Genomic DNA, 24,555 nt, shown 5'->3' with positions numbered 1-24,555 from the left:
GTCACTATTCTTGCTAGAGTAATGCCAGAGTTGGATGAGTCCACAATGAAAAGGGCCATTAATAAATACAAGGGGAGACTTTCTCCCAAATATAGAGCCTTCAATATATTTTAGAATAAAATTGAGGATGTTTTCAAATAGAAAACCCAACTATGGAAGGTTATTTATTGGTTGTAGACATAACAAGTTATTGAGCAAGTACCTATGGAAGTAGGTGAAGACAAAGTAGAACAAGAAGTATTTGAGATAAAAAAGAATGAATTTGTAAGGGAAGAACATGAGGAAGGCACTAAGAAAGAAAAAAATATAGAGGATATAGCTAAGGAAGAACAACATCAAGATTAGAATGTACCAAAGGTACATATGCCAAGTGTCAGTCCCCCTCATGTGGACAAAGCATATCAAAAAGGAGAAACTATAAAGATCAAGGATGTATCTAAAAAAACTACTCAAAACATCAATCCCTTAATAGAGGATGATATGAAGATATTGATTGATCCCACCAACAAGGAAAACTTATCTGGCCATATTGCATTGGTGAGTGTGGATGAGATTGAGAAGGCAGAATTGGCATCTATAGGGGAGAAAACTCAAGAATTATCCAATATCCCCCCTCAATCTACATAAATAAAATCTATAATGCCTATTGTACTATATCAAAAGGAAGGACATAATTTCACCACATGTGAGCACATTGTTAAAAAATGTTTTAGTACCAATAGTTTCAATAGTTGAGAAAGATGGGACACCGGTCGCAATAGGTGAAACAAAGTTCACAATAAGGGAGAAGGATAGGACAAAACATTCAGTATTGAATACAAAATATGATGAATATATAGCAATACAAACACTAGTTACTCTACCAGATACTGCTACTCCTATTCCTAGTCAAGCACTTCAATGGCCAAGGGTAAAAGCTACACCATTTCATTCATCAAGGCCTAGTCCTAGTAAATCTAAGGTTGATGAGGTCACATCTTATGGTGATATCAACTTAGATGAGGTGATTGTGATTGAACTTCCAAAGTTTGATGTTGCATCAATCACCATAGAGAAAATGAGAATATTGCAGGATGCTCTAGCCAAAAAGAAACACCAAGAACTGCTCAAAAGGGAGCATTGTCAAAAACAAGCACTACATGACATCAAAGATAAATGATGAAGACTTGGATACAAATGTAAAATTATTTGAATGGTCTGAGAAGAAATTTCAAGCCAAGGTAAGAGAAATGATATCTAACTTATCATTGCACTAAATTAGGTTCATTTAGTAACCAAGATTGATGGTCTAAGGAAGGTGTTGAAGAACATTTTCTCTCTTTACATGAAATTGTCTGATGTAACTTTTTTCACACAAGAAGTGGAGTGATACATTGAGCACCTAGAGGGAGATTTGAAGTCAACAGGTAAAATTATACAACAATTTCCTGGTCAAAGTCAGTCTCATTTTAGAAATTTTCTATTAGCACAAGGTCAGTTAGTAGCTTTACAAACTCAAGATGCCAACATTCAAACTACACTAATCAACATGCATTCCATATTGACCTCTCACATGGAGGTGCTATACAAGGATCTAGCCTTTCTTGAAATGGTGATGAAGAAAGATCCCAATATTTCTACTCATGAAGGCCTAGTTAACCTTGTTGCTGAGATAGTGGTTCAAACTAAATCTCAGAAGGTACCATGTGATAATTGGGATGCATTACTAAAGCTTATAATGGAGGTCCATAAATAATTCTCTGAGAAATACACTATTTGTGTACCATCTATAACATAAGTGTCAAAAAGGGGGAGAATGAGTTTTGAAAAAGACAAAAGGGGAGAATGAATAAGTTCTCAGGGATTGATCAAACTAAAGGGGAGTCAATATAGAAAAGTATAGAAATAGAACCAGTACAATGCATATTTACTTAGTAGGAGTATTTAGATTTAGAAAAGCACAATCAACTCAGGGAGAGTCATAAATTTTGAGGTATGACTAATGAGTCAAAAGTTTTCCAAAAATTTATTTAGTTTTGAAATTTTGTATGTAAGCCAAGCACTGAATAGCGATTATCTGAGTTATGCTCATAAGTTAAAGTTATTTATGCATGACCAAGTTTTTTTGCCACTCATTTCAAAGGGGGAGATTGTTAATCTCATATTGGTTTTGACATATGAGTGACAATACACTTAAGTCATTTACTAGATAGAACTTAGTTCATGCCAAACAAGTAATATACATCAAGCATAAGTTGTTAGATAGTGTATCTTGAGCAAGATATATAGTATGTGCTGAGTCACTCAAGTTTTGAGTAGACATTTGATGTCGAGTGATTCAAATGTTGAGTGATCAATGGATGTTGAGTCATTCAGAGGTTGAGTTAGAGAATTGAAAGTATAGTGGATGTTGAGCATCAAAGGCTTCAAGTGCCAAGTAAAATAGTTTTGGACATAGTTGTTTGTAATGGCACAAACATCTATGTAAACCATTTTTTAGCTATCTTAAGGATTGATTTGTGATTCTAGTTGATAAGGATGAATCTATATTGAGTATCCCCATGCAATACATGCAAGCAATCAGTTAAAGGGTTGGATTAAGTGGAAAAATAGATGAATCACAATAATTGATTCATACCTAACCCTAAGTCACCTAGGTCTTCTTAAGGAAGACAAAGCCTAGAACATTGTATGAGAAAAGAGAAAAGTTTGCATGCATAGATAGAACATTCATGATGGATAAGGAGTTATTAATCAAGTTATGAATTATGAAATCAATTAGAGGAGAACAAAGGAAAGAGGTGAGAGGATAGAAGTGATACAACTAATTGGAGAGGATCAATGATACATGCAAAGAGGTGATTTTTTATCTAGTAGTAGACTATTAACCACAAGATCATTTCTAAGACATTCTAACAAGTGAATCAATTAAATTTCTTAACAAAGTAATACTAAAAAGCTATTATAAATTCTTTAAAAGGGTGCTTACTTCATTGTAAGTTTACGTCATTTAATCAAGCACACTTCTAATAGGGTGTTGAAATCCTTTAACAGGGTAAGATCTAATAATCTTGTAAGCCTTTAACAAGGAAGACCTTTCATAGTGTGTATAGTTTATTCATCATTGAATACACTTTATAACTATAGTAGTGAAGATTTGTGGATGTCATCCTCACCCTAGTTTTACCTTATCATTGGAGCATTTATGGGTAAAGAAATATCTTATATCATATATGTGCTTAATTTTTATTTGATTTCATGATTTTATGGTTAAATTTTTGAAGGACTGATTCACCACCCGCCCCCACAGAATATACTTTCCCTATTGTATTTTCAACACAATAACACTTCCACTAGTATCATATTCAAATTGAAATAATTTGTTGGAATCAAGTAGAAAAAGTTTAGGAAATTTTGCAATCCTCTATTTAAATGTTCCAAAGCTATATGTGCTCCATGTGTCCATTTGAAATCCCTTTATCTCCTCTCATAGTTTTAGTGGTAGCATTACAAATAGAACTTGAATTTTTTTATCAACTTCCTATGAAAACCTAAAAATCATGAAATGATCTTACCTCTCCAACATTCTTAGGTGTACACCAATCAAGAATAAGTTTTACCTTCTTAGGATTCATCTTCAAAGAATCACCTAAAATAATAAAACCAATATATATAACCTCCTCCTTCATAAATGAACATTTCTTTAGGTTAATCAGTAATTTCTCATCATTCAATCTTTGCAATACTTTTATCACATTCTCAAGATGATTTTCTTCATCTTACTGAATATCAAAATGGCATTATGATATACTATCAAAAAAATTTCCAAGAGTCTTTTCAAAACCTCATTCATCATTCTCATAAAAATACTAGTTGCATTAGTTAAACCGAAGGGCATAACCAACCACTTATATAAACCTTATTAGTCTTAAAAGAAGTTTTCCATTCATCCCCTTCTCTAATTATGATATGGTGATAGCCACTTTTCAAATGAATCTTAGTAAAATACTTCATTCAACTAAAATTGTTCATTATATCATCCATCCTAGTCAAAGAAAATATATTTTCCACTATTATGGTGTTTATAGCTCTAGAATCAGTACATATTCTTCATTCTTTTTAGGTTCTAACATAGTAGGTATTGTAGAATGAAACCAAATTTTACTAATCAAACCCTTCTCAAGCAATTCTTCTACTTACCTATTTAATTCATCCCTCTTATCTAGAACCCATCTATGTGGTGCTTTATTAGAAAAACTAGCTCTGTGTATTAAATACATGTGTTGACTTATACTTCTCATAGGTGGTAAACCATCAAGTACATTATCATATATTTGTTAGAAACATTTACAATAACTATTGGAGTGAATCTATTACTTTAGGTCCATAAGTAGAATTTTTAAAATTAAACTTAAAACACTCACTAGTCCTATTATCCTACTCTTGCTCAGTCTCTACTATATTGCTATAGAAAATTACTTTCTAAAACATAATATAAATTGCTAAATATAAAATGAAAATTATATAAAGAATTGAACACAAGTTTGATACTAGGATTTTACATGGAAACTATTGGAAATATCAATGGGAAAGTAAGTTCTTGAGAGAGGGAAGTAAATCAACACTTAAAAATTTTAACCTTAAAAAAATTCACCATACATCCATCTCATAACTTTACATGTCAGCTGAAATAAATACCCATACATCACATCCATAGTATAAAGTAAATAAACACATAATACATAAGAATTTGGTTACCTAGAAACCATCCAAGGAGAAGGTAAAACTGAGGTGGGGATGACACAAAAAAATCTTCACTATTGTAATTGTAAAGTGTGTCCTATAATGGCTACAAATTTTTTATCATAAACTATGATCTACCCTATGAGGGGTATGCCCTATTAAAGGCTTACAAGACTATTAGGTCTCACCTTTACTAAATGATTCAAACCTACAATTAAGTAAGCAATCTATTAATAGGTTTACAACATCCTATTAGGACTACTCTATTAAGAGATTTACTTTGTATCACTTTTTAGAATAATTAAGCACTTGATCTTTTGGCTAGCACCTTGTTGTTTAATGTTATATCACCTATTTACTATTTAATCATTGATCCTCTTGATTAGATATCACTCCTTTATCTTTTCACCACTTCACTATGTTCTCCATAAATTGATTCTATGATGTATAACTCTTTCATAGCCATCATAGCCATCATGAATTATATCTATAATCTTAGCATTCATCTCCTTGCATACCCATAAACTCTTTAGGGTTTAACCTCCTTAAATAGGAATTCATGGAGATGGTCTAGGTCATAATCAATCACTATGATTGATCGTTATTTTTGCCTAATGCTTCCCTTAATATAATTCATTGCATTCATTGCATTGGGATTTGTAATATTCTTGGACCCTTATCCCTTAATATCAAAATTTCATGTTTATGTCAACCAAAAATAGTTTACATAGAAGTTTGTGCCATAACAAACATCGATGCCAAAAACTATTCACTTGATACTAATAAGCTTTAATGTTCATGGAGCATGTTTGGGTTTAACTGACTTCATTATTAGTGTGGACAAGTTGAAGAGGTGGGGGGTTGGGATTATGATCGTCTTGAGCTAGTGTTAGTGTAAGAACCCTAATAGGATAGAGAAGTGGCCCAGAGAAGACCTTAAGAGAAGGTAGGTTAGAGAGGAAGATTTATCCTTTACACAAGAGTGGTATCAAAGCCCCAAAATATTGGGCTTTTTTCTAGATGTTTCAAGCTGAAAAATTAGTATGTGAGACAATAATGGTGACTAATGCAGAGTTGGCCAAAGAAGTGGGTGAGGAAAAGGAGAGAAATAGAATCCTTGAAGAGGCCATAGAGGAAATGGAAACAGAGCTAGAAGAAGTTGTTGAGGCAGTTATGAAGAAAAAAGAAGGTGAGAGTAGTGAAAAAGGTAAGGAAATGATTGATGAGGAATACATCATTCTTGAACTAGACCCTCCATTGAATAAGAAACCATACATAAAAGCTAGCAAGGAACTAGGAGGAAAAGCACTAGAAGGAATCCCATTATTAGTGGAAATATGGACACTAATATATTAATGGAATGAATTAAGCAGATGAAAAATCATTTTGACTATGAAGGTGTCACAGAAGCACAAAAAGTAAAGGTTACAAAATCAAGACTAAGAGGTTCAACATTGACATGGTGGAAATACATGCAAGATGAAAGTGTCATAGTGGGTAAAAATCCTATAGCGAAGTGGAATGCTATGGTAACTAAAGTGAAGAAAAATTATTTGTCATAATATTATGAAATAAAATTTTATAGAAAGAGACAAGGTCTAAAGAAAAAGGACTTGGATGTGCTCTCTTAGATAGAGGATTTTTAGAAGCAATACCTAAGGTCCAAGATTCAAGAAGAGGAACCTATTAAGGTAGCAAGGTACTTGGGTGGACTAAAATGGAATATTCAAGAAGATTTACGCCTATGGACCCCTACTAATGTTTATAGGTGTCATAAATTATCTCTTAAGGTGGAAAAAAGGAACATGAAGAAAGGGGACTCTAATTTTAGAGGCAGAGGTAGAAGATGAGACCAAGGAGGACATAGAGGTGGGTACCAAGACAAAATTAGTGATCAAAGAAAACAAGTGAGACTAAATTTTTTGAGTATGGTAGTGAAAATACTCCAGGAGGGGGTTATACAAGAGGAGAGGTACTCAAGGAGATTCTATTAGAGGGATAATTTTAGGTAGAAGTAATTCATACTTTGCAGGTAAGAAATGTTACGCTTGTGGTCAGATGTGTCACCTTGCCTATAGATGCTCTAACAAACCTACTTCTTCAAGAAATGATAAAAGGGTTGCATATGATCAAGAAGACACAATGAGTGCTAAGACATCTAAGATGGAAAATTTTGAATTAGAGAGGGGAGAGAACTCAATGTTCAAAAGAGAATTGATTAGAAAACTAGTTAAGGATGAACCCAAGCATAGGAAATCCTTGTTCGGAATTAGCCACAATATTTTTGGAAAAGTTTGTGAAGTTATTGTGGATTTAGGGTCCATAGATAACATTATATCAGAAGAGGTAGTGAGAAAACTCAAGTTGGAAAGGATACCTCTTGTTAACCCATATAGGGTGACATGGTTGAGAAATGAGCAAGATTTGTTGGTGAATGAACAGACTTGGGTTGAGTTTTTAACTACTGGCTACAAAGATAAACTACTTTGTGGTGTGTTTCCTATGGATGTATCCCATCTACTATTGGAAAGGCCCTAGATATATGATAGGAGTGTTGTTTATAATGGAAAGGAGAATTTCATTTCTTTCAAGAAAGATGGAAGAACTTTCAAGATCCATTCGTTATTGCAGGAATATGAGTCCCAATCTAAGACTCTTGCTATCCTATTGAGTAGTGGGAAGGAGTTCACAAATGACCTTAAAGATGAAGGAAGCAAAGGGTATGTCATTCTTCTCAAGCCCAAGGAGGAGGAGAGGTCTAAAAAATAACCTTTACCATTTGAAATTTAAGAGATGCCTATGAAGAATAAAGATATAGTCAATAGTGGAACTCTTCCAATCTTACCTCCTATAAGAGTAATAAGTCATCAGATTAACTTTGTACCTAGTGCATCATTGCCTAATGAAGAAGTCTATAAGCTTACTCTTGATTAGAACAAAGAGGTGGATGGATAAGTAGAAGAACTCTGAGACCAAGGGTGAATAAAGAAGAGTATTAGCCCTTGTGTAGTACCAATAGTTCTGGCATCCAAGAAGGGTAGAAAGTAGAGGCTTTGAATAGATTCAAGGACAATATATTGGATCACCATTAGGTCTAGGTTTTCCATACCTAGAATTGAAGACTTGATGGATTTTCTTGGAGGGACTTAGTATTTCAAAAAATTAGATCTCAAAATTGGTTATTATCAAATAAGTATAAAGAAAGGTGATGAGTGGAAGAAAACTTTTAAGACCATAGATGGGTTGTATGAGTGGCTTGTGATCCCTTTTGGGCTCACAAATGCTCCTATTACATTCATGAAGATTGTGAATAAAGTATTAAAGACTATACAAGGATATTTGTGGTGGCATATCTAGATGACATACTTGTCTTCATTAAAACAAGAGAGGGGCATCTCAAACATGTGGACATTGTGCTAAAGAAGTTGCATGAAGACAATTTAACAATCAATATGGAAGAATGTGAGGTTTTGAAGTAAGAATTTGCATATTTAGGATTTGTGGTATCCAAGGGATCTTTGAAGATGGATCTAGAAAAAGTTTCAGCTATCCTAAACTAGCCATCAATTGCCACAACAAAAAAGGTAAGACGTTTTCATGGGTTAAGCCAATTTTATAGAAAATTCATTAGAAATTTTAGTTTTGTTTGTTCACCATTTATAGAAACCATCAAATGTGCGATGAAGATCAAGTTTAGGTAGACCTCTAAATTAGGGAAAGCATTTGAAAATTTTAAGGAACAAGTGGCAAAACAACCTATCCTTACACTACCTAGTTTTGACAAACTATTTACCCTAGATTGTGATGCAAGTGGGATAGAGTAGGGGGTGTGTTAAGCCAAGAAGGTAGGTCAATATCCTTCTTTAGTGAGAAATTAAATGAAGCCAAGAAGAAATACTCTTCCCATGAGCTAGAGTTGTATGCTTTGGTCCAGTCTCTAACGAAGTGAGGACATTAACTTCTACCCAAAGAATTTGTGATGTTCACTGACAACAAAGCCTTTAGCTACATCAATATGCAAGAAAATATAAGTTTAATAGACATTTGAAGTAGATTGAATATCTTCAAGCATTGACATTCACAATTAAGCACAAGAAGGGGAAGTTGAAAAAGGTTGTTGGTGTACTAAGAAAGAGGATGTTGAGCATTCAAGAGGTTCAAATACATAGCATTGGCATAGGTATTTTCAAGGACCTCTACAAGGATTATGGAGACTTTGTTGAAGCTTATAATTACGATATGTTCTAATTTTTAGAATCATTTTCACAATACATTTTCTAATTATACCTTGAAAAGTGGGCTATTTTCTCAAACAAAACTACCTATGTGTTCCTAAGGGTTCCATGAGAGAGAACCTTATCCAATAAAAACATAATGGAAGTACAAGTTTTCATTTTGGTGTTACCTAGACCATGGAGCTATTTCAAAGGTTTTACTATTGGCCAAAGTTGTCAAGGGATGTGACAAGATGTGTGGAACAATGTGTAGTGTGCATGAAAGAAAAATGAGTAGATAAAAATGGAGGTTTATACCAACCTTTACTAGTTCCTAATAGACCATGGGACTGTGTTAGTATAGACTTCATTTTAGGGTTACCAAAAACAAAGCAAGGTTGTGATAGCATCTATGTTATGGCAGATAGGTTTAGCAAAATGGGTCATTTTATGCCTTGTAAAACTACTCATGATGCATGCCATATTCCACATTTATTCTTTAAGGATATTTTGAGGATCCATGGACTACCCCAAAGCATTGTGTTAGATAGGGATGCTAAATTTATGAGACATTTTCAAAAAACATTGCAAGGTAGGTTGGGAATTAACCTATCATTTGGTTCACCTTATCACCCTCAAACTAATGGTGAAATTAAGGTGGTTAGTAGGGTGTTGGGTAACTTGCTAAGGTTTGTAATTAAAGAATATGGTTAGATATGGGATATGGTTATTCCTCAAGAAGAGTATACACATAATGATAGTGTGAACAAGACAACAGGTAGGAGCCCATTTGAGGTTGTTTATGGGATGCACAAAGGGATGTGTGTGAGCTCAAAGATTTTGGAGCTATGGAATTATAGGAGTTATCATGCTAAAGAACTCACTCAAACCATGAAAGAGATTCAAGAGAAGATAAAGAGGACTATATAGGAAACTACATGAAAATTGAAGGCTAAGGTGGATGAGAAGAGAAAGGATGTTCATTTTGAAATAGGTGATTATGTCATGCTACATTTTAATAAGTCTAGGTTGTAGAAAGGAGTGACTTCTAAGCTATAGATTAAGAGAGTGGAACCCTACAAAATCATGTCCAAGTATGGGGCTAATACATACAAAGTGGATCTACCTAATGATTTGAGCATCTTAGCGGTCTTCAATGTTGCAAACTTGGTCAAGTTTAAAGGAACATTAACTAAGTTGGACATGAATAGTAAAGATGTTTGTAATGATGATGAACTAGATGTTTTAACCCCCAAGATATAGCTAGAGGCAAAAAAGTTACTAGACTCAAGGGTCAAGAAGACCACTAGACACAAGATGTACATAGAACACCTCATCAAATGGAAACACAAGCTAGAGTTATAAGAAACATGGGTTGCAACTATAGAATTCAATAAATTTGGGATTATTGATGAATCTTGTCCACAGGAGTGACATGATTTACTTTTGTGGGGGAGCATGGTGTAGGAGAACCTAGGTAGGACTATTTTTTCGCCTAGGGTTCCTGGTCAAGTTTTTTCTTGTAGTGGTCTTAGCCAAGCCACTAGTGAAATAAGAGGGCTAGTTAGTCTTAGTATTGTCTCAAAGCTTGGGATTCTTGGTTAGGTCATCAACACCTTTAAATATTCCTAGGTGTAAAAAGTTTCCTTATAGTGTGACAATGTTGCAAATGTTGTCAATAGTGTAGTTTATGCACTCAAAGAGTTAGATTGGGAGCAGAAAGGTTGGAATGGTTAATTCTTGGTCTAGGGAGTCTATTTACTCATTTGGTAGTATTTCATGAATGTTTGGCCAAGTTTGGCTTGAATTTTAAAAAATTTTCAAGTTGCATGACAACTTCACAAATTTACAAAAGTTGTCCTGACAACTTTTAGTGAAACTTGGTTGAATCTTAAAAGTGATGACTAGAAACTATTTTAAATAGTTAGGGAATGTGATGATAAGCTATATAATTCCTCCCTCAAATTTTGAGAATGTTCAATTAACATTTGAAGTTTGATTAATAAGAAAGTATAATTATTGAGCAATTTTATCATAATCAATGCACTTTACATTGTAATTATGAATTAATGGATTCATCTCTGCACTATAGCTTTTGCATGTGTTAATATATTTCATTACTTGATTCTATGTGTAAGAAAGTAGGTTGTTTTGTTCCATTTTATTAAATTTTAAAAATAGTTTTTTTAGCCCTATTGTTGGTCTAAACCAGGCAATTTTTACTCATGGGATCATAGCTCACATTCCCACCATGGCATATGTATGGTTTCTTTAGATTTGTGAGATGACTCCTTATACATTAGGTCCTAGAAATAAAGCCTTCTATTTTTTAAGTGATGCCCTAGGCAAGCCAGTGGAGCATGGTTATTGATCACAATAATTGTAGTAACATTTTGATGGATTGAATGCATTCATTCATGGTGTGCCAAAAAGTGGCAATCTGAAAATTTTGTAGTTCTGAAATATCTCAAACCATTTCAAAATCTATTCCAACTTTTTTCCCACCCACCCTGATGCTAAATGAAAACAATTAATAATTTTATAAGGTCTACTATATTTTTTGATACCAAATCTATATGGTCAACTTTATAAACATCCTAAAAATGTGCTTTTGGCCTATTTCTATGTGATTTTTACTTCAAACATGCAACTGATGACTTTGTTTTTGTCAAAATTTGATGAAATGAAAAGGATTTCTTAAGAATGTTCTTATCTTTCCATAAATGTAAGTTTTGTCAAATTATGAGTTTAGTAAGTAATTGTTACTTATTTTCTAATGGAGTTATGAGTAAAGTGCTGACTGACACACTATTTGAAAAACAACTATAACTTTTAAATGGTACCATATCTTTTAAATCCAAAAGATGCATCACATTCTATGTTTCTTCTACTGGAAGGAAAATAAATAAAAATTGAATTTTACAGAGTTTTCAATTAGTCATGAGGGTTTTTTTATTCCAAAAATACTAAAGTCAAAAATTAATTATTAACTATTTATTTAGAATAAAAATACCCAAAAATATGTGTCATATCTAGGCATGAGTCTACTACTTATATCCATAATATTATTAAAAAATATTATCATTTGATTTTGATTAAGGTGGTTAGACATACGTCTAATTCTTATTTTTGTTTTGAAATTTTTGTAATATTGCATTAAAATTCAAAATTTTGACCAATCAATTTTTATTGTTTTTGAGATAAGTCCAAGTAGTTTAGAAACTAGATTCAATTTGATAGAGATTCTTTTCTCTCAAATTTTTGATATAAAGTTAATAACAAGTGGAAAATTGCACGTCATGTTGACATAACCCTGATTTTCTAATTTTTTATTACCACTTAAGGGCATAGTTTGGTTGTCCATAATCCTACACATATCCCATTGCTTCAATAAAAACATGTGGAGAGGAGGGTATGAGTGTGGAGAAGCCTCATACCAAAGGAGAGCTCATGGTAATAGGTTTTTCTATGTGGTTGATCGAACCCTTGTGAATGCTAAAAAATTTATGCATAAACCTTATTTTTAGGCTTGATTTTAGCATCACACTATACAGAGAGGTTAGGGAAGTGAGACTAGGTAAATTTGGAAGGCCTTCCAAAGGGTATGAGAATATGGAGTTTTTTTCCACTTTGTTAAGAAATTTTTTGAGTTATAAGTCAGAAAGTGTATTTTAAGGCCTAATTGCATGTAGCCCTATTAAGCCTAGTTTGGAGCAAATTCTTGAAATTGATAGGGATTTCTTTGAATTTTAAGTTGATGAGCATTGGAATGGATCTAGTGCCCTAGAAAAAAAACCTTCCTCTTCATTGCTGGTGAATTTTGGTCATGTTTGAGCACTTGGTGTGGATGATCTAAGAATACATTCATGGAGCATGTTTGGGTTGAATTCACTTCATGAGTTGTGTGGACAAGTTGAAGATGTGGAGGATTGGGAGTAGAATCCTTCTGAGCTAGCATTCTAGTGGAAGAACCCTAATAGGTTGGAGAAATTGTCTAGAGAAGACCCTAAGAGAAGTTAGGGTTAGAGAGCAAGATTTTTCCCTTACACCATAATGATTAATAAATGAAGCTAAATTACAAGAAAGAAAAAAGTTGTATTAAATGAGGTTGATGCAAAAGTCTATCTATAAAATATGAACTGAAAAAAAATAGCAATTATGGATTTTGAAAATAATTGACACTTGTTTTGGTATCAAAAATAACTCTAATTTGTAACAAAACAAATAAGGAAATGTTCATGGCTAGCCATGAAACCAAGCATAAATAATGAATGATTGGGTAAAAGCACAAACCTGTGTCACCCTTTTGTAAAGGAAAAGGCTAACAAAAGTATAATTGTTCACCTTCAATGACATAAAATTGGTATTATTATTTAGAATTTGAAAATGAAGTTAACTAATGAAATGTGTAGAAATAGATGAAATTTAGGATTATAATTTTTAATAATTATTTGAAATAAGAATTCATATATTTTCCTAATTTTTATAAATGATATTTTTGTTGTTGAAAAATGCTAAAAATTAGGGGTTTAGTTCCTACCACAAAACTATATGGAAATAAAATTATTTCCATTTGAGCTCAAACTATGTTATGTATAACATATATGTCTAGAACAATCAAATATAAAAATTGACTTTAGACCTATATTTTCTCTTTTATAATGATTAAAATTTTGACTCATTTGAAATTAATAGTTTTCATCTTCCACCACATTTTTGAAAACAAATCTATTTTACCCAAAAGAAAAATTTTACATTCTTGAAGAGGATTGTTTTCTATAGAACATCATATAATTTTTAAATTTTTTAAATATGATTTAATATTTTTTCAGTTCCAAAATTGATTTCTTTTCGAGTGTTAAAATACATGCTTGTAAAATTTTCTAATTACAATATACTATATCTAATTAAAACGCTATAAAATCTATATGAGAATATTCTTGACTTTGACCTCTATAAAATGGTGTTTATATGTTACTACAAACATGTCATAAAAAATGCTTAGAGTTATTGAAATGTCAGTTTTCAAAAATAAATTTATTTCTTTAGTAATTGGATATAAACTAGTATAAACATGCATTTAGTAGGCATTTCCAATTGGAAAAGTGTCAAACCATATATAAATTAGCTAGAATGAATTTATCTTGACCATATGTTTGACCAAAATTGATTTTTGCATAGAAATACTCAAATTATATCATTCTGATAAGTCATCCTAAAAGGTGACATAGCTTTGTACTTTTACCCAATTTGTAGAATGATTTTTCTAGTGTTCAAAATGGAAATGAATAAATGCAGTTATATAGATTTGAAGGTTACTTCAGTTTTAAAAGATTGACAGTGTCATCCATTCTTGACTACATCTACTCATTCCATTTCCATGCATACTACTAATATAGTTAAAAGAAAAAACTTCTAATAATATCCAAAATATTATAAGAATAGAAAACAATAGATATTTCATCTAAAGCCTTTATTCTGATGTAGGCATTTCATAATTACTCATGACTGATGAATGTGATCACTTAGACTCATATAATTATAAGTTATATCCAAACATGTTGGCAAGTATGTGGCCATAGAGAAATAATTCTGAAATAGAATTCTAATTTGGAAATCAAAAATTACTCTTGGAGATGCCCTAAATTAGAAGAACTTAAAACTACAAAACTCCAAAGAGGGAAATATATTTTAATGTATCATAGTCTCAAAATGTTTACACACCTAAACTAATGGAACTACTAAGAAGTGATAATATGTACCTATAGATGCAACATGAACTTGAAGCACATAAGAAGAGGTAGGTATCAATCTATTATGTTATAAGTTAGAAAGCTATTTTATGATCAAATTTCTAAAATAAAATCATAGAACTTAACTCAATAGCATTCCAAGAATTAAAAAAATAATATTAAGAACGGAAATATGGATAGGATTTGTTTTTAACAAAGTAGAGAGGACCTAACAACAATACATTAAAATCTAAATCATAATAGAAAAAATTCAGAGTACATTTAAGCTAGAATGTGAAAACTACAAGAAAGAAAAGAACCCTGCTTGATGGTAACAAAGCTATAAAGTTTGATGTTGTGGATGTTAAAATAACCTACAGATAAGACTTTCCTACACTTGCCACAAGTTGCCACTCTTTACTATCATTTACACCTCTTGCCACCACTCCCTAATTTAATGCATATTTCCTTAAGAAGAAAATTTTAAAAATCATTGGGAAATAATAATTGAGCCAATGAAAAAATAAAAATAAAACAATAAAAAATCACTTAAATAGGAAAATTTAGAAGAACAATAGGTTAAATGGTTGTGACACAATTTCTAAAATCTATATTAATACACAAAATACAATAAAAAACTTAAGTTTCCTGCCCTATGGTAAGGACTAATAATAATAAAAAATGTTTTACTCTAGTTTTCATTACTTTATAAACTATGGTCATTAGCTTTATGTCTTTCATTGTGCTTCCTTCAAATATATTGATAAGTGTCACTAGGATAAATTGATAAGGCTTCTAACATAGCTATGTTGAACTATCGATCATAATGCTACACTCCATTGATATCTAGGCATGTATGAAATATAATTGTTGATATTTTCTAAAGGGAGACTTTGTAAGGTATCTTTACCTAAGGTTAGACATTATATAATTAATTGTTGATAATCTTGTTAAGGTAAGCAATATTAATCATTAAATATCTATAAAAAGTGTCCTTGTTTTCAAAGGGATATTGGTAAATGGCAGTTTTCTATATTATTAGGCTTTAATCCTTTCAATGGATTTCATCTATAGCATTCTTTATATTTTAATCACAAGATGAAGAGCAATTGGGTGTTTATGAGACCTTGGGTGTGTGAACTTGTAAATTTGTTCCTTGAGTATGACCCAATTAAAGAGTCGGATTCACCACTATATACAAGGGAAAGGTCCTCATAAAACCAAAGGGAAAGGTCCTCATACACCTCTGATAAGGTATAAGGAGTACATAGGACCCTCTCTAAATTTTTAGAACTCCAAAAATATGATTCTAGGTACCTAAGGGTGGTTCTCCCTCTAAGTCAAAATTCTTGTAGATAAGATTGTGTTATGGCACCAAATATTTTTCCAAATTGGAGAGAAGAGTCCAATGAAATTGAAAAAGAAAAACATTTTTAAATAATTGAATGATTCCAATCTTAATTTTAATTTTTGTGAGAATTACATCTATGGAAAATAAAACCATGCCCATGTTTACTCAAATTTTTATGTAACTCTTATGGTGTGTTAGATCTTATTGGTTCTATTATTTTTAATTGGAAAGATGTTCATTCCATTGAAAAATCTATCTATTATATTTAAATTATTGATTATATAGAAGAATGACATGGGCATATTTTATAAAGAGGGTATCTGTAGGATCATGATGTGCCAAAAAATGGTGATATGAAAAAGTTGTAGTTTTAAAATATCTAAAAAGTAGTTCAAATTTTTTTCTAGATTTATTCCTAGCCATCGTGATACCGAAGCAAAAAGATAATACATTACCTTATTGGGTACCCAATGTCATACTAGATATCTGATATTTTTGGGTACCCAATATGATATTGATACCTGAAACCTATGTGTAGATAATAAAATCAAAATACTCTAGAATCATTGTCATTATTATTTTTAGTTTTTTAGGGGCCCCATTTTGTATACTAGATCCGCAATAGGGTATCATATCATCCTCCACCTTCATTTTAGCATTGCAATCAAAGGTAAGTTTCATTTTCTAGTTTTATTAATAGCTTTAATTTTTTTCTATTTAAAATTAGGCTTTTTAATAGAATTCTCTAAAACAATTCCCTTTAATTATAAAGTATGAATAGAATTAGTAATTTTTAAAATCTTTTCAATTTAATATGCATTTCTAACCCAAACGGTGTTGATCCATGAAATGATTTTCCTTGAAACCCTCCCTCAAATGTTTCATAGCCCCATCAATATCTTGAACCTCTACCAAATGATTCACTTCCCCTTCAAAACCCTCATTGAATTCAAGATTTGATACAAAATAATATTTCCATACTGAGGGGTTTTCAAGCCACATATAATAATATACTTACATTGGCTCCTAGGTTATCTATGTTATGTTGGAATTAAAAGTGGAAAGAAAGTAAAATTCTTTGGCAGGGGTGTGAATCAAGAGTTTAAACTTGGACTCATAAAAATTTCACCATTCATACATCACATGCATTAATATACTGAAATAACATGTAAAGCATATGCATCAATCATGTAAACATGTAATCAAACACACACATAACACCAAATATGATTACCTAAAAACCCTCCAAGTGAGAAGGTAAAATTAGGGTGGGGATGACACCCATAAATCTTCACTACTATAGCAATAAAGTGTATCTAATGAAGGTTACAATAATTTGACTATGAATCATGATCTGCACTGTGAAAGGCCTACCCTATTAAAGGCTTACAAAGAGTATTAAGTCCCACCTTATTAGAGAATTCCAACACCCTATAAGAAGTGTGCCTAGTTAGAGGACTTCAACTTACAATTAAGTAAGCACCCTATTAAAGGATTTCATACAACTTATTAGGACTAATTTATTAAGAGGTTTAACTGAAATCACCTGTTAAAATGTCTCAGCATAGACCTATGGTTGGCACTTTCTTGCCTAATAACAAATCACCTCTACGTAGTCTCTATTTGATCCTTCATGATATAATGTTTTAATGTTGTATCCTTAACAGATTTTGCAATTCACTCTTACATCTAAGTCACCTTGAATGCTCTACAAATTGTCTTTCTTTCTCTTCCAATTTGATCATTCACCCCTTATAGACTATCCACTCATAAAGAGTTTAGGGTTTCATCCTCCTTAAGAAAACTCTTATGCCTTAGGGTTAGGTATGAATCTATGACTAAGATTCATTCATTTTTCCACTTAAACCTTCCTATTTTTTGATTGGATGCATGTAATTGCATAGGGAATCTGCATATAGATTCCTCCTTATCTCCAAAATATCATAATATGTCCTTAAGTTGGCTCAAAAATAATTTACATAGTTGTTTGTGTCATTTCAAACCAATATGTCCAAACTATGTCACTCGACATATGAAGGCTCTAACTTTTGGCATACATTGTATTTCTACTTCTAACTTAAAACCTGCACTACTCGACATCCACTTTTTACTCGATACTTGAATTCACTTGGAATGGTCTATCTACTTGACACTAGAGTGACTTAGCATACGACTGACTCAACACTCATTGCAACTCGACATGGTCTTAACATTTACATGTTGTGCTTGGAATGTATTACAAATTTGACATGAACTAAGTAAATGGTTTAAGTGTGTTGACACTCACTTGTCAAAACCAATCTAAGATCAACATGTTAAACACCATAGTGGATAATTATTAAACACTTACCAAATAACAAAATGCTTCTCTTCACTAGTGTGAGAAAATGTATTCCCTATTTGATGATGAGTTCAATTATGATGAGGTTGTAGCCCTAATCATAACCAAAGATTATATAGTTAAAAAATTTGTGAACCCAAAAAATTGGTAAGAAAGTGGATCACCCAAAACCCAAATCATCAATTGGCTGGTGCACAAATGAGGCTAGATGAATGCAAAATTTTGGGATTGTTGGTGGATGGTTTTTGAAAAACTACCACACAAAAATTTAGATGTCCCATTTTATTTTATTAAAAAAATATATGCTAAATTTGTGTTATGCCTCAAAGTGAACTACTAGACTATGAGGCCCAACATAGGCATGAGAGGAGGAGTTCCCCGAGATAAACCATTTGTCTAGTGGAAGAAAGTTGGCATGTATATCCCTCCAACCAATGTCTCCCCCCCTCCTCTAGTACAAAATCTTAATATAAACGTAGAGGCTATCTATTAGACTATTAGATCTATCCCTTGACTGAGTAGCCTATTGATCTCCCAGACTAGGTTAGTGTTACCTCCCCATGTTGATAATGATGGCACAAGTTCATTGTCAACAAGAACACCACATGTTTGTATGCCCCATATTTGCATAATGTGCAAGAATTTATGTATGGGTCCTATTGGTGACTATTCTAACTATTAGTTTATATTTGGGGAGAAGAATGTATCACACATGACTATAGAGATTGTAGACCCTAACATAAGAGAAGAGGAGGGGCATGCAAAGCCATGGGATCCTTTTATGTTGGTAAATATTTTGGCATTGTTGATTTAAAACTAATCTTTATAGTAAAATAATTTTAATAGCTACATACTTATACATGTATATGATCTTCATTCATGTTCAACTGATGACTAAGGAGGATCTAAAATAGGTTGATGATGTCACACTCTTAGCTATTTCATTTGTCCATGAGAAATCTATGATATATTATGTTCTGTTCTCATCACTTTTCTATTTGATATTGGAATATACATGGTTCTTCATATTTATTTTCTCTTGCAAGTATCACTTGTTAGTGGGGGGCAGAGTGTGGGGGGTGAACCACAATCCATTCAGAAGGGAAAGGTAATTAGCTATTTTTATTTTATTATTTTGATGTTTTTATGTGTATTCTTTGTCATAGAGTGATATGGATCCATCAGATGATAGAGAAATTGATTTTTGTCTCACCCCTTCTTCAATGAAGGTAAAATTCAGTGTAATTGTAATTGTACAAAATGTCTTATTACTATATTATTTTTCAATAAGGTTTTCAAGTGATTTTGAATGTTTTACTGATATTACTATCACATTTTGGTGCCTAGGGAAAGGGAAAAGAATGAATTATACAAGAGAAATTAGTTTTTGATATGGCAGCCATAATATTATGTGGTGATGACATTACATATACCACTAACCCTATAAGAATGTACAAAAAGAACCTAAAAACATCAATATGCAATTTCTTGCACTTGTGATGGATCCAAATCCAACCAAAGAGAAAGGGGCAACAAAAAATTAATTGTGTCAGAGAGAACATTTTTTGGAAGTAAGCAAAACTGAATATTTATCTAGTACAATAGTTCAATAAATATATATGTTTTATACTAATTTATGGATCATGAACTAAAATATGTATGTGTTCTTATAGAATTTTTTGAGACCTCACCAAGTTGTTGGACATGATGAGAATACTAACATAGTTCCTATAGATATGTAATTTCAATTTTCAACAATCATAAGGGACATCATCAAAATAACCATATACTATGCTTCTCTATTGGAGTCCATTAACAGTCAAAATTGTGTCATTATTTTCTTCATTTGATTATTATTGATAGTTTATAATAAAGGTGAACTATATTACTATTGTCATGTTATTGGAATCTATATTTTAAAAAGACAATACATTGTATATATGATTTTTTTTAGGTCATGAGGAAGTGCATACACCTTGTTCGACACGACTGGCTACCAATTTGATATTGTTGATTGTAGGATTGACAACAAGGATCATGCAAATATCCATGCCTACTATTACTAGAGTTGGTAAATCCTTAGCTTTTTATATATTGTTATGTTTTAAATATGATTTGATTTGTACTTTTTTGGGTTCGTTTGATCATAGTCATTGGTTAACTTTGTGCAGTAATAGGTACACATTATCATGATAGAATAGATATCAGTATTCATGATAATTTCACATCATTTCTTGGATCATCCCATGTTAATTGTACTAGATCATTGGATATGGCATTGTTTTTACTTGAGAAAGATATGATTCCCTTAAAATTGCCTAAGCTTCTAGGTACTTTAAAATTATTATTATTTAGACTATAATTTTAGTTTAATTATTCATAAGACTAGTGATCACATGATGATTTTGAAAGAGATGATATATTTTCTGAAACTCTTTATGATTTAAAATTGAAGCTATATTAGCCCACATTATGTATAAGGTATGCAACTTAATATAATTGTTAGAATATTTTTCCATTCATCCATTTGTTGTAATATATTCTAGGTAGCTTGAGCTAATTTTTTTATCTAACAACTTTATTTTTGTCAAAAGGTTGAATGACTATAATGAATTATTGGTGGGCATGTGCTCAGTTGTTATGCGTACATCACTTGCATGACTCCTAGTCATCTTGATTTCCTTTATCTGCAAGATAGGTCCTGGCTACTAGGTCATGTAATGTATCCATGCACAAACTCCAAGTACAAAAAAAGATGTAATGCAATATCTAATAAAGTGGAGAAAGAAGGGAAAACCTCATGTGAAAAACCCTCCCCAAAAAAGAGAGAAGAAAAATAAATGAAGATGTTTGTATGGATAGAGTAATCAAGACCCCCCTATTATGACATACATCATGCATATACAATAGAAAATTCCTCCGTAAGAAGGAAATAAGGAGAAATGAAATCTCCCCATTAGTGAGTGATCTTGTGCAAGTATGGAAAGTGCTTGAAGATAAAAGATAATTCAATGTCTACAAATTACATTTCTCCCCTTTGGAGGAAGATACACCAATACAGTTGGAAGAAGGCTTCCCATTGTGGACAAGAAGATGGAAGTGGAATCCATATGAAGTATGTTGTCTCTAAAGTTTTAAGATGTGTCACCATGTCCTTGAATAATAAATATGCCACAAACTAATCAACATCAAGACCAATAGTAATTTCTCCATGTATTAATGTGGATCAAACTCGAAAGAAAATGATGTCTCCTCAAAATAAGAAGTGGGAAGAGAAGGAAAGAAGACCCCCCTCAATGTAGAAGGTACACCAAAGATAAATGCTCCCTATCAAAGTTCCACCAAGAAAACTTAGTAATATTTCTCCCTTGAGGAATAAATGGTGCCATAGGTGTACAAAAGAATCATCCTCAATCAGTAGGAAGAACCCTAAAAATGTATGATGTCACAAGAAACTAACTATGAATCTCCAACACATGATTATGATCAACCATGAAATATGACATCTCAAGTGAATTTTGAGATTCATTTAAAGCAATCTCCAATGACTCAAATGCCTTTTATAAAATGAAAGAGACCTCCTGAAAATGTTGTAAGAAGATATCCATAATTATGTCAAAATTGAAAGAAAGATCAAGTGGAGAATCATGAGGGTCGGAGTGTTCCCCTGCAACAACTAAAGAAAGGTCATCTTCAATAAAGAGAAGATGAATGTCATCAATAATATCTCCCAAATCTGTAAGGTAGGAATCCATAACAAAACTAAAAATTTTTTTTGAGTAGTCATCTCATGGAACTAAGTCTGAAAGATAATGAATATCCTATTGTAGTAAATCACCTAAATCAATCATTGTATGAATACAAGTATCATTAAAAAGAACTGTAGATGTAATGATCTCAGCTAGAGAGGAAGGAGCTTCAACTGGAGGTAAAAGATCTTTTAGGAATGGAGGAACATGTGGATCTCAACAAATCTCCCAATTATAGATCCAAATATCATAAGGATCAATTGACTTCATGTCATCAAGTGAATCCATAACCTCCATATCTATATGTAGATAAAGTGCTCGAAAAATAATTTTAATAGTGTTATCATTGTATGAAAGTCCTTTCACATATGACAATACATTATGCTCCCTAAGATAAGTGAAACCTAATTTACTCCATTGCTTATAGTTTTGTACTGGCAAGGTAATTAAATCATCCTCATTCATGATGTACTAATTAATGCACCTCCTAATATATAGTGAATCAAGGAACCCCCCACCGCCCTAAATAGATGATTTTGGCACCTTACATGTAGTGCTAATACAATTGCCACTTTTTCAATTTGGCCAAAGTAGAATTTTGACTATGATGATTAAAATAGAAAAAGTGAAGCAATAATAGACTCAATACAATTAGGATACAAGATCTCTAAATATCTAAATAATTACAAGTATCAAACTAGGCAAAAAATCAATCAAATACTTAAAGTACTATGTCCACTCAATATTACTCCAAATTGAGGCCAAATCTAGAAATTAGACAATAAATCATGTACTTTCAAAAAAAAATAGCACCTCAAAATTTGTCCATATGAGCCCAAATGAAGCTTCAAAAATTGTAAAAATTAAGATTTACAATTTTCAAAAAAATAAAAAACAAAAATCACAAACAACTTGTACCATTGTGCACATAATGAAATTCTACCACAAAATTTGAAAAAAATGTTAGAAAAAAGGATTATGTATGAAGGAGATATTGTTGTTTGAAAATCAGCTCTATAATTATTTTTCCTAATCATCGTTGTCACACCTCCAAAAATCAAATGACTTTAGATTTTTCCTTAGATGTCTGATTGGGATGAAAAAAAGTTGATTTAGGGGGTTTTTGACCTTCTAAATGTGATGCAAACATCTACTTTTCTCTAGTAAGCTCCAATATTGAGCTAAAAAACAACTCCAATGGCTATATAATGAATGCTCCTTTAGCTCTAATACCATGTAGGAATATGGCTTTGATACCCTCTAATAATTTGGTCTAGCTCTTATACCATGTAAGAATATACCTCAAGATTTCATATTAGGTAAGAACTTGCCTAAGGTAAAAATGAAATGCCAATATCTAGAACCTCAAGAGATAGGACAAGAGAGTTAATATATGATCAAATGAGAATAGATTAATCAAGTAATTGGATGAATACATAATAGATGTACCCTGTATATAAAGGAAATCAAGATGACCAGGACTCATGCAAGTGATAATCATAACAACTAAGCACATGTCCACCAAGAGTGGATTATCTTCCATTGTTCATGAGTGTATGTATAATAATGAGATGATTAGAATATAGAGGTGTATCTCATAAAGACAAGTAGTAGACACCATGTTCTTAGATGGAGTTCAAACTACTAAGTGTTCTACATGGTAACTCATATGAATATGCAAACTCCTAGGTGTTTACATGAAAACTAATATGAATATGTATTATCTTAAGTAAACTTAAGTAAACTATAAATAGGAAATACTTATTTACACCAAAAAATACAATATTTTCAATATGACTTCATCAGACAGGGTGGTGTGTTCTTAAGGTAGTTGGGTCTTACAAGGATGCAAGTTTTATGTGTTCTTGTCAAGGCTTTAGATTCATTTTCTCACATCCAACATAAATAATTTTTGTTTTGTGGTTATTATGATTTTATGATTCTTTTTCTGTAACTCCATATTTTTTAATTATGTTTTAATTATGCAATTTTATTATAGAGTATAAATTTAATATCTTGTTGCTTTAACATTGATTGGGTTTATTTTCTTCAATAGTAAGGTGTGCAAACTCATTCAACCAACAAGTCCAAGATGTTCATCTTTAGGATATGGATGGGGCATGGTGGGATGTATTGATGTAGCTACAAATTAAAGGAGGAAATTAGCTGATGGCCTATTTTGAAAATTGGATGATAGAACATGATGAGGGTATCACCATAAAGCAGCTCAAGCTCTTCTCAAGGGAAACCCTCGATTATGATTGTGTCAATTTCTTGAAGCCCAACATGAATGTCTTGGTTAAGCTTCAAGAAATTGGCAGAGTCAGAGTCGAGGGTTTTCCTTGAGTGGAGCCTACACTAGTCTATGGGGATACCCTCATCGTACTTTGTTAACTAATTTTCAAAATAAGTCATCAACTTCATCATTCAATTCCCAATTGCTCCA

At 32.1% G+C, this 24,555-nt stretch overlaps 1 pseudogene; it reads left to right on the top strand.

Moving 5' to 3' along the window:
• The first annotated feature begins 5,778 nt into the window (after positions 1–5,778).
• LOC149558234 (plasma membrane ATPase pseudogene) overlaps positions 5,779–24,555 on the top strand; it is a 49,390-nt pseudogene continuing 30,613 nt past the window's right edge.

This window comes from Cupressus sempervirens, chromosome 5 (assembly GCF_028749045.1).
Source record: "Cupressus sempervirens isolate cs-2001-9-10 chromosome 5, ASM2874904v1, whole genome shotgun sequence".
Lineage (NCBI taxonomy): Eukaryota > Viridiplantae > Streptophyta > Pinopsida > Cupressales > Cupressaceae > Cupressus > Cupressus sempervirens.
Note: the sequence above shows the minus strand (reverse complement) of the source record. Positions and strands in the feature narration are given on the sequence as shown.